Raw genomic sequence first — 12,598 nt, 5'->3', positions numbered from 1 at the left:
TTCAGTAAAACTTCCTAAGAACAACCACAGGAAAAATAAAATTAAATAGCCCCCTCAAATTCAACATCATCTATGAGTCACTCCTGAAAGGAAGCTTTTTTTTTTTTTCCTCCCCTGAAATTATATCTTACAATTGATATCTTACAATTCTGAATCAAATTTTATTTTCATTATTTTGTACCTTGCTGACATCCTGCAATGAGGCATTACTTTCAGCTGCAAAGACTTCTGTGTTCTTGAGCACTGTGACAGTGCTCCAAAAAAACAGTCTGTGGGGGGAAGCTTTGTGACCTGGAAAGGAGAAGTAATGTTTGAATGATGCATGGAAACAGAGTAAGACATCATTGTTCTATTTATACCTATAGGCAGAGAAAAAATGAGTCCACTATACTGATGCTGTATTTCATGTACTGTAAGATTTTTTATTTATACAAACACATTAAAAAAGAATCATGAAGAAAAGAATCCTTATGATGCAAAGAATATATTATGAAATGTTGATCAAATCACATAGTCGTGGCCAATTTGTTCTCTGGGCATTCCATTTGCCAGTTCAACATGAAGTAACAATAATTCAAATCTGTGGTTTAAAAGAACGCTATCAAGCCCATTTAAAATTTTTGTTCAACTGTTTCTAGTAATCTCAACAGATATTTTGAAATTCAGCTTTTCTTCAATGAACATATATTCTTTCCTTTTCTGTGGCTGCATGCTGAAATGGCCAAGTGAGCCAGAGGCAGTAGCATGGGTGAAATGTGTCAGACTAAAACAACACCTGGGCAGTTTACAGAATGGATTTCAGAGTTTACAGAAAGCAATGCAGATTTCACACCTCTGATTTTATTTTGACTCAGATTAGATAAAGTGCAAGGAGGAAGGACAGGATGACAAGAGGAAAACCTACCACTCACTGAAAATCATGAGGACGGATAGCTTCAGTGTCCTCAAATCCCACTGTAACCTAATATGTGCTTTTCTTGTTACGTTCCCTTATATTGTCTTCTCAAACAGCCTCCAAAATTTATTACTTGACATCACTGGAGACCATTTGTATAACAAGACCATTTGATAACAAGAATCTCTCCCCTAACCCTGTTATTCACTTAAGCCTTAATTCACACAATTGCCTCTCCCATTTTCATAATGTTCTGCAAGATCGATGGCAAGTACAAAAGAGCTCAGGGTCCTGCTCAAACACATTTAACCTACATACAAAGAGCTAAGGGAGCTATTTCAGCCCTGTCACCCCCCAAAAAAAAAAAATGCACATGCAAAATCAATTACCAGTTCTGCCTTTTTGAGCCTCTGGATCTAGCGGATGTAGCTCACAGACTCCCTCAATCACAAGCTTATACGACAGCCCTGAGAGTATGTATTTTAGTCATGGAAAAAAAAAAGCACTCTGATTGCCATTTCAATTGTCATCAAAAACAGACTGAAGCCTTGTCTGCTTTTAGTCTACATTTGCTTCCTTGCATTCACCAGACTTGTCATGCACTGTAGAAGATACACCCTCCAAACACCTTTGCTAGAGGATTTCCTATTTGCAATAAAATGAGAAACTGCAGTGGTTTTCACAAGCAAGTTTTCCGACATAGGCCTGCAACACCTTCCCCCTGTATTGTTCTTCTGCGCAAGAGGAACATGTTCCCTGGGCAGACAACTGAAGTTGACGTTAACTAGCGAGTAGGCTAAGCTCTTGAAAGAAGAAATCCACCAGTGGCCTACTAAAACATAACTAACTAGTGACATGGCAGTATCCCTTGTACTATAGGGGTAGTAAGAGAGAAGGCATACAACTTCTTAATGTTTCACCATGATGGAAATGTCAGTAAATACCTCTATTTACCTTTCTCAACAACCACCAAAAGACCTTCTTAATGATCACAAAGATTCTGTAGTTTCAAATACAAGCAGTTAATAGCTTATAGGTTCATGGAATGATTCAGGTTGGAAGGGACCTCAAGAGAAAATGCACTCACATGTAGCTATTATAAAAAACAGACTGAATTTACAGCAGCTGAGAACAATCCTAAATGCAGTAATATAACCAACATCAGATCCCCACAATCAAATGGAGGAACACAAACCTAACCAAAGGAGTTAAACACCCAATTTCATAAGCTTCCAACAGCAACAAAATCTGTTCTTCATATATTTTTCTCACCTTTGGTTTGCCCACATTTTTCAGTGGAAACTATTGTTTGTCTCAGATGCCAGCAGAATGCAGGCTAAAGGCTGCTAGCTCTGCACCCCGCCATGTGCAGCCATTCAGCGCGTTGAAAACGTTTGGTACAGTCAGACCTAAAAGTGCCAACTCATGGCTATGGAAAATATCAAAAGGTTACTAAGGAAAAATCTTAAGATAAATTACCAGTTGTTCCCTAAGTTACTTAGTCTTCTCTCCCCTTTTTCACTGAGTGCATCTCCTCTTAGAAAGCTATGCCTTTAGATTTAGCACACTGTCACCATGCACCAACAACTACCCAGCCTAAAGAATTTTATGTTAAGTCCTCAGATTCTTTTGCAACTGAAAAAAAAAGAGGCAACTAAGTTATAACTGCTTCTCCTATCTGGCCTATCTGTATATCAAAATAAACCACACAGTATGCTGTTTATAATATTTGCTCCATTCAGGCAATGAATTTAACAAATAGAACTTTTCTTCTTTTATTTATTTATTTTTTTTTTCAATTCATCATATTTAAAGCCAGCTAACTTCTTTTACTAAAAGAAAGCTTAGGAGTACACTTAAACAGCAGCATGAAAATAGGTCAGGTTTTGACAAGTCTGAGTTACCTCACAGAAAGTCTATGAGGGAATTGGAGATTTTTCTGGAAAACTAACCCACATCATATTTCCATTACTGAACAAATAATAAAATTATGAAAACAGAAATGAGGCTTTCACTGTAGCCTACTGTATTTGTTTCTTTGTCTCCCATTACATTTCACATCCTCTGGACACTTTTGAGTCCATTTATTCCCAGAATAAAAAAGTCATTTTTTATTTATTTATATGCATAGTGATACAAATCATATGCTATTATAACAAACTAACAGACAAGTCAACCATGGAAATCTAAGTTATTTCTTTTCAATGAGCCAACTAGTTTTGCCATATTATGGCAAAATAATTTATTTTTTCATAGAAAATTAAGTGGCAAAATCTAAATTTTCAACCTCTTGTGTTTTAAGCTGAGAATGCAAATATAGGTAGGTATAAGATCACAAATGACAGGGTTGCTATTAAGAAAGCATCTGGGAATGAGTAACTTTGCTACAAACTAAGCACACAGGAAGATCCCTTGACCTACGAGAAGGACATGCTAGAAAACATCTGGCACGACTTCACCCTTTGTGGAACTCCACTGAAGCATGACCAGGAATGAATCCCTGTCTGCAAAAAACAAAATGTTTCAACACGTTCAGGACAGATTTATTCAAGTGAGGACATAGGGACAAAGCAAGAAGTCCATTTAGGATATGCCAAACAAAGGACAGCCAAATGTCACAAAGGCAAACAGAGCTAAGAGGGTTTGCAGTTTCTCATCCTTCCCCTCCCCAGGATCTACCCAAGAGGGGCCACATTCCACAAAACCGTGTGAGCAGGTGCTCAAATTTGAGCAAGGAAACAACACCTCACTGAAATAACTGCAGTCTTCCTTTCTATACTTTCAGGCTTTACTCTCACAGTTAAGAGCTGTTCTGGTTCAAAGCCAAAGTGTTCTGTGTTTTTACTCAATCATACCCATAAAAAGTATTATCAATGACCTACTTAAAACATTCTTTTGTAGTGTTTCCATCCTCCTGACTCCTTACCTATCTCTGTTGAAGATAACCTTTTTTTTTTTTTTTTTACAATGGTTTCAAGTTAATGATTCTCATTAGTGTACAAGGTGTACACCATGTGCTTGACAGAGATAGAGACTTGGTGTGCCCCATAAATGCTTACTATCCAAACAGTCAAAAACGTATTGCTTTCACATTACTTTGTCTTTAAAAGATCAGAATTTAAACAAAAATATTTTTAAAGGCATTTTGCTTCTTAAGAGAGTTAAAAAATAAATAGCAGGAGGGAAAAGAGAAGAACCAAGTCTGATAATACATAAAATGTTAAGACTTCGTGGCTGGTCTCATGCTCTCTGACAGCTTTGAAGTCAGACCCACAATACATACTGTTTGACTAGCATAATTTTGATCCCTGCCTTAACACAAGGCTTTGAGACTTCAGCAGGAATATAAGGAGTAGGAAAAGAAGCTGTTACAATTCTCCTCTACTGGCAATATTAAAATCCAGAATAACATATGTGTCCTACAAGCAAGACCAGAACTACAGTATACCAAAGCAAACCTAGTTAGAGCAGATTTGGAAGGGAATTCTGCCAGGTGAACAGAAACACACCATACACATTCTATCGTGTGACCTCTGCTGGGTCTGCCATAGGCTCTACACATTCAAAAATTTAACCAGTGCTGAAAGACAGAGGAACTAATGTTTACACTTCTTTTGTGGTTGTTTCATATTGGAAGACCTTTAATTTACATCAGACTTTTTAGACTTCATTTTTGAACCTAAATTTGAATGAAACAGAATGCAATTTGTTCAAAACCCTCAAGTTCCCAATCTGCTGCCATTTGAAAGCAGGCACTTTCCATTTTGTACCGGTGCAGTCAGTTCTCATGAAGATCTGAGGTATTCCTCCAAACAACCACCATTCCAGTGAAATTTAAGTCTGCAAATCCCTGGCAACCCCATGAGGTAATCCCAAGCAGGCTGCAAATTCCTTATTTTGTTCAACTTTCAATGCTTGCACTTCTACACTAAGTCTTATGTTAGCTGAGGTTTTCTCTCATGATTTTCAGATTTCTTTCCTGCTATTTTAGTTGTCACATTAGCCTAGATTTTTGAGTGGCTTTAAGCGCTGTTGCTTTGCAAGTAAGTCAATTAACTAAGTCAATTTGAGGCCTGATATATGCAGGTTGTATATGAATATTCATGCAAGAAAAGTGAAGTTACTCCAGTTACAAGCTGTTATACCGGCAGAGGGAGCAGTCATTAAGTACTAGATTCAAGCGCATCCCTTTGAGGAACTTCCATAAAATTTAATTGCAGGGGCAATAAACACAGAGTGCCAGCTCATATTAACTGGAATAATAAAACAATGAGGCAATTTCTCCACAATGCTTATCAAAATTTTATCTCAGGTAAATGATTTATAGTACTAGATTCTCTCAGGCTGCTCCTCTTTCTGCACTATGCAGTCGGGCTGTAGTCAGGCTGTCTCTTAAGGAGAGATACCTTTCAAGAGAGGAAGAGACAATCTTCTCTCAATTTGTCAGTTGACATTCTTCAACTAGATGATAAGATAATGCCTCAAACAGACATCAGCTTTTAAAAGGCCTGTTTTCCCTCCTGAAATTAGACACAAAATCAATGAAGTGTCTGTTGATACTTCACTATCTGTGCTGATTCTCACTATGGTGTAAATATGCCTTTTAATTGCTGTGCAGGTGCCAGGGCTTATTGGGTAACTGATCCCCTTCATTTGCACTTGAAAGAAATGAGCCTTTCGAGTGTAATCATCTCTGTGTTTGTCAATTCCCACACCCCCACACCCCCAACACACACACTTTTCTATTTTGAGGGTTATAAAGGATGCAATGCGCCCTTGTTTTGCTCCATAGGCCAACAGACTTCTCCACTGCTCTCCAGAAGAAGAAAGACAAAGACAGGGAATAGGAGAGAAAACTAAGACCTCTTATTGCCTGTGGGATTTAGTTTACTGCCAGAAGAGACCAAACTAAACTTCAGCTCCCCTTCACCACTACCTTTCTGCTTCCAACAGGATACAGCTGCAGCTTCATCCCAGTGGACTACTGATCTGAAAACATGCAAGATGTGAAAGTGGCCAATTCTGCTTTCATGAGCAGAGGTACCATTTTCTCTCTTAGGGATTCAACATACGTGCACACCCATGTGAAAAATGTATCTTTGTACACATCCAGTGGTCTGGCTGTACTCTGATCAGAGACCAGAGCCTGCTCTTCTTGCCCATACACCCCTAGCACTAGTACAGGGTATTAAAGAATTGTTTCATTCAACCCAGAGATTACAACTTTCCAGGCAGAGAAGGTTAAATTATGCATAAACAGTTTGTGAAATGCTTCAAAAGCGTAATTCTTGATTCTGAAAAACCTGAAGGTATTTGTCTTGACATTCAAATGAACGTGGTCACTGACTTCAACTGCAATGCTGAACCAGAGATCACACAGCAAAGGACTGCGTTACCTGAATATGCACAGCACTCAGAACTATAGATTATTTTGACAGGAATGCAGGGTGAACTAGGAATGCTTGCCCTTAGCAGCAATTATGTAAATTTACCAAGCATTAATCTTTTCTTGTATAGGATGAAGCTTGTCATACAATATTGCCACCAAAGCTACTTTTCCAAAGTAAACTGTAATTTGCACAAGCTGCCTAACAGCTTAGCCTGTTTATTTACATTTTTCCTTAATGACTTCTTCACCTATGTTTCTATAGGTAAAGACAAACAAAACCAAAACAACAACAAAAATCTACAATGCACTTTCCTATCCTGTCCTCCCCCTGCGCATTACATTTTGCCATGAGGAGAAAGGAAAGCTCTATTTCAAAGCAGGAGAGAGAAGGGCACAGAGAGATTAGGAGGTATACCAATGGTTGTGCAGAAAGTAGCGTGAGAACCTGGATCTGAATATTGCCGCCCCCACTAATTAAAACATTCAAATGACCACAGTTTTCATTTTTCCCCTAATGTTCTTCATTATTGACGCTATATGTGAAGCTGCATTTCATAGCCCTTGTGGGTGGGCATAGGTCATTTTCTGCTTCTGCATATTCTATTTTCCCCAAGAGAGGCTTATGCAATATCCTGATGTTCAAATAAGAATGGAGTCACGGAAAACGTGCTCTTGCATGACAACTTGAGGGGGATGAGAGGAGATGGAGAGTTCTCCCATTATCCTCAAAAGTTTCAATTTAAAACAGCTGTACAATAAATAACTTCCTGCACTCTGCCACAAACTCACTGTAAGGCTACTCTCTGAAAACAGATAACTTTGGGTCAGGTATGTGTATCCACTATAATGATAACACCACAAGTACTTCCAGCTAACTCAGCAACAGCCAGACAGGATTCTGCACAACTTCACCATTTCTGAACACTGTTCTGCCTCAGAATCACGAACTGTTTTTCTACCTCTCAACATACCATTTCAGCATGGACAAGCAGATTCCCACAATGCTAAGAGAGTTTGCTTTCCTATGGAAACCTGTCTGCAGCCCCTTGTCTGTTAACACACATGCAGTACAGCCCAAGCTTTATCCCATGACCAAGGAACACAAACATTCCTGTTCCACATGGATGTTCTCATGGAATATTTAAGCTGAAGTCACCTTAGATTTCTTCCCTACATTGTGAGAGGGAAGGAATTAAATTGTGTCCCTTTCTCGCTCTTTTCCCCAGAAACCTTTTTTTTTTTTTTTTTCCCCCCACACACAACTTGTAAGAACTGAATTCTTTTCACTTCTACTGTCTGACAAATTTGGCTACAAATAGCCAACAGGCTTAAAATCTCTTAGAGGACATAGCAAAAAGCACATATTATACAAACAGCAGGAAAATGAGTTTCATGCAACTTTAAAATAAATAATTCATGAACTTAATGCATTTTCCATTCAAAGAAGGCAAACACCAATATTTGCAAGCAAGATAACACAATACACCCAAATTACATAAAATGTGCTTCTATTTCTGGACAATTAAATATTAAAGCATTAAATACTACAACTTCCCATTTTATTACACAATGAAAAGCAGGATGGTTGGGCTCTATTTCTGCATGGAATCACTGTCACAGTACTACTAGAAGACTCTCAATATTTGCGATTTTCCCACAGAAATCCCAACACCTACTGAAAGGTAACAATAGGGAAATATTTGCTTTCATTTGAAAGAAAATTTCCAGTGACAACAGCTTAAGAAAAGATTTATAAATGTACACAGAAAAACAGTTTAGGAAAAGATTTATAAATGTACACAGAAAAACAACAACAATATAAAATCAATGTATACACATTGTTTAACATTCACAGGCATATACAGGTACAGGTATAACAGGTATGTATTAAGAGGTATATACAACCTAAAGGCTTGTTTCTGTGTTTTTACAACTTCAGAATGATATCACTCATTTAGGTGAATATCACAATAATTCATAATATACTTGGCTGGAAAAGTGTAGCTGTGTTTCTTTTCTATCAAAACTTCTTGTTTGTTTCAAAATTTGCTGAGTGATTTTTCCAGCTGAGGTAGCTGGAAAATGTGTCTGATCAAACAACCATGTAAAATATACATTCTATATCTAACCTGAATCTATCTGTCAAGTCTTTGGGGTTTCAGCAATCTTACCTATGACTTACTTTTTTTTCCTCAAAATCCTTTGTTACTATTGAAGGCTTTTATAAGACCCTTACACAGAGCATCAAAGCACAAGATAAAATATCTTCTAGAAGAGCATCATCCTGCCACCCACAGGAGCAAGGAGCAATCACGCATGTATGACCTCCACTGATGCAAAGTAGCTGTGCAGGACCATACGTCAGAGGCTCTCATACCTCCTTGGACTTTTTACCTTGATCCAGAAAGCACTGCAATTTGTTGCTGATCCAGGCAGTTCAGCTGTTCAAAACATCACAGTAGAGAAATGTACCATTAAATTGCTTTTCCATGCACAGATTATTGGTGCAGATAGCCCATGTTACGCTGGAAAAAAATAGTGGTTTTTTTTTTTGTTCCTTACAAGTTTTGTGTAGACAGATTGTATGAGTATCAGGCATATGAGCTAAGGTAAGAAAGTAACAATGTTGAAATAAAAACATTGATCCCTACCAGATGTCACCCACTGAGTGGCCATAGAGCTTTACCATACAATAAGTCTCTCTCTACTTCGAGAGGTTTTTAAACCCATTGCTTGCTATGTTTTCTCTCATGAATTTATTAAGGGGAAGATATCTAGGTTCTCTTTTCCTCCATATTAAGTGTTTGTACTGATTACCACCTTACCCTCCTTTGGACTCTGATATTTAGACTTACTGTTAAGGGAAGCAGGTCACTGACCTCCCTATGTTCATGCTATACTGGTCATCTGCCTTTTCACATCTATTTTTTGAAGAGACTCCGTAAGTAGAAAATACAACCAAGGGCTGCTATAGAACTTGTCAGCACGAAGACCAAAACTATATCAACAGTACAGGGCCTTCAGTAACCTGACAAATGCCACCCTCTGCCCTCCAGCTCAGCTCGGGCTCTCCAGAGCAGCAACTGATATTCTCTGTAACCTCTTGCTCCTTTAATTTTTCAGCATTCACCTCTCTCAACACTATCATAAAGGTATAGCTATTGGAGACTTTCCTGATAATTCATTAATAACCATAGCCCATGAGTTGTTAGGATGATTTGAAACAGCAAATAAAACCATCCCTTCATTTGCTTTTAGCAGTTATCTTAGGATCATAGTTTGGTGGTCTCTCCTGCACACAGACTGTGTATCTTCTCTGTTAAACCAGGGAGCCAAAAGCAGGAATGGAAGGTTGCTCAAGTCAGCATTGGCAAAGAGACAGGGAACAAAGTCACAGAAGTCCTGGGGTCTCAGTGCAATGAGGTACAGGCTCCTGGAGCCCTAAAAACTGATTTCTCTCAGATAGGGTTCAGAGTGTTGCCACTCTCACTGTCCTGCCAGGGGTTTAGCACACTTACTAGGAATAAATCAGAGCCATCTCTGGCCAATGGCTAAGGCTTGCCCTTACCTTAGCCCCAGCTGCCGAACCCCTCCTTGCCTCTCCCAGCACCTGAACCTCTCTGCCTGTGAGTCCCTGCACAGCTGTACTGTCTTGTCTGTCCACGTCACATACTGCTGGCTTCTCCCTGCAGTATGCTTTTCCCATCTGAGGGGAAATTTCTACCATTTGGGCCATTAAAACATTAACATTTACTCAGCCTGATGAAATCCTGATGGCAAAACGAACCAGGTTTGCTGGCAAAGCATGAGAAAATAAATAGACACAAAATAATCAGCATAAAAATGGTGCTTTTCATTCCCCTTTGATAAAGTCTGCAAAATCAACATATCAAATGCTCAGCACAGCAAACATCTGCACACAAACAGGAACAGGAACATGCATGACTTTTTGCAGAATTTACCTTAGAGCATTGCAACAAAACTCAGAAATACAGCAGAGATCACTTCAAAACTGGATCTAAAAGATGATGCATCGACATGTTGGAAATAAAAACACACTAAATTGATGAGGTCAGTATTCCCCCTACTTTTTTTTTTTCTCCGTAGAATCACTCCGCTTTTTTATTTTTTTATTTTTTCCTCACTCGTGCTTATGATGACCTTTAAAATATTATGGTCTGAATTTCTTTCTTTTATCTCTCTTCCCTTATAGAAATTGAAGGCTGGGATGAAGTGGAAAGAGATGGTGATTTTTAATTGACTGCCCCCGCATAACAAGATTGATCATCATCTTTGCATAGGAAGACATATTTGTGTGTGTGCATATATATATATATTTCCACATTTCTGTGTTATAGATAGATATGTATATATCCATGCGCACACGTACATATGGTAACAACTGGCTTTTCACTGTTAAAACTATTTGCTTTGAGACTGGAACATTCTGATCCTGGCAAAATGACGCAACTTATTAGTGGCAAGAAGTGACTCAGTGCCTTGCACTATTTTAGAAAGCCAGATGAGACGATCATTAAGTCTGCTACTTCAAATTCGCACACACTTCCAAATTCAAACTTTATTATGGGAAAAAGGAAAAAAAATAGAAATACAATGGAAAAACTTCAAAATAAACCCATAAGAAAGCACAAAGAATGCTATAGACCTTTCAACTTTCTTTGGTTGAGAATGAAAAAATACAAGTACCTGACCAACTGTATTTTGTAATGAGCTCTTCTTTAAAGTAAATAAATAAATAAATAAATAAATAAATAAAATAAAATAAAATAACCAGATGCCAAAAAGAATAAGCTGAGTTTACTGGAAATCTCAAGTTTTTCCTCCATCTGTAGCTCTTCTAATAAGCAACAAAGAGATCCACTTAACCCAACTCTATCCACATTTCATATATACTTTTCTCTGCCAGACACCCCATTTTAGCAATAACTCTAGTGCACCAGTAAGAGGGAATAGCTATCCTGAGGCCTCTCTGTGCTGCTGTGTCTGAAACCAGTGCCACATCACTGGCAGAGCACATGCCAGATCATGCTAAAAGGATTGTTCCAATGACTACCATGGATTTGCAAAAATAAAGATGCAAAGTTTTGCCCAGTCTTTAGACCACTTTTTTTCAACCTTATTAGGGGTTCTGTTCCCATAAATAGCAATAGTTTCCTTTGGTCAAACAAACCTTCAGAGGAAGCATTTTATGCATTTTATATATTTGTAAAATATAGACAAATTTATGTATGGAAGCTGTGTGACATACTGATTACAGCATTAGATAGAATTAGGGGACCCAGCTTCCATTTTGAGCAACACCATTTGCTTACACTGAAGTATGAATAAATTAAAGCCCTCTTTCCAATTTTCAGTTCCTACATCCATAAGGCACAATTGCCTATATCTACCCTCTTTGAAAAATCAGGCTTGCAAAGCACTAAGAAAGATTGGTTGGGATCTGACACTCCAACGATACCAGGAAAGCTTTCAGGCACCAGAAGGGATTTTTGTTCACACAGTTTACAACCTGTTTGTGCAATGAAATAGGCTGTGTTAAATAAAAGAAGTTTTAGTATAACAACTATACATATAGGTAGGTGTGTAATATTAATAAAGGAGAAAATAATTCCATCCCTAAAATCTGAAAGTTTGTAGCAAAAATTCAGCCTAAGAACTATCAAAACATTTCTGTGTTGCTTATATATATATATATATATATATATAAAAGGAGGTAGGGGAGGGCTTAAAAGATGACATTTATTAGGGGATACAATAATGTCCTACTGAGTCTGTGTCATACTGAGTCTGCCCTTATGCACACGTCCAGCAGAGAGATGCAGACATACATAACACAGAGGGAGAAAGGACACTCCTTTGCACATGAACCTTTCTAGCAATAATTCAAAAATTATCCAAAAATAATCCAATGGTTTGCTTTGAAGACAGACTACACAATCCTATAATTGCATGTAGTGCAGCTTTCTAGCTCATAATTGTGTTAATGTTATGTGCAAACTGTACTGTGCTGAAGTTGCTAGTTATCATGTTTGATAGCTATTGATAGCTAGGTAGAAACCAAAGTGTACCTGGACAGCATGAAAATTTAGAGCAGGGGGGTGAAGAACAAGAAAAAAAATACATAAAAATTAAAATTAACAAAACAAAACAACCCGACCCATCAACAAACAAGGTTTGAAAAAGACAGAGAGAATTTAAGTCTTGTTTAAGTCATTTTCTGTATTGAAAGGAGATTGTAATCAGAAGCGTGCCACTCACTCAACAAATTAGCCTGACTTTCAAAGGCATCTTTT

At 37.9% G+C, this 12,598-nt stretch overlaps 1 protein-coding gene and 1 long non-coding RNA gene across 3 annotated transcripts in view; both read right to left on the bottom strand.

Moving 5' to 3' along the window:
• The window catches only part of PDE3A (phosphodiesterase 3A), a 266,283-nt gene that overhangs the window by 184,926 nt on the left and 68,759 nt on the right, over positions 1-12,598 (bottom strand). The gene's annotated exons all lie outside the window — the stretch shown is intronic.
• Positions 1-12,598, bottom strand: part of LOC310893166 — an 84,977-nt gene that overhangs the window by 11,412 nt on the left and 60,967 nt on the right. Inside the window, exon 3 of the long non-coding RNA XR_014578771.1 lies at positions 182-12,598. This exon is cut by the window's right edge and continues 38,825 nt beyond it. This is a non-coding gene — a long non-coding RNA (uncharacterized lncRNA). The remainder of the gene's footprint in view (positions 1-181) is intronic.

This window comes from Anser anser (genome assembly GCF_964211835.1).
Source record: "Anser anser genome assembly, chromosome: 1".
Lineage (NCBI taxonomy): Eukaryota > Metazoa > Chordata > Aves > Anseriformes > Anatidae > Anser > Anser anser.
This window is presented reverse-complemented; position numbering and strand designations above follow the sequence as displayed.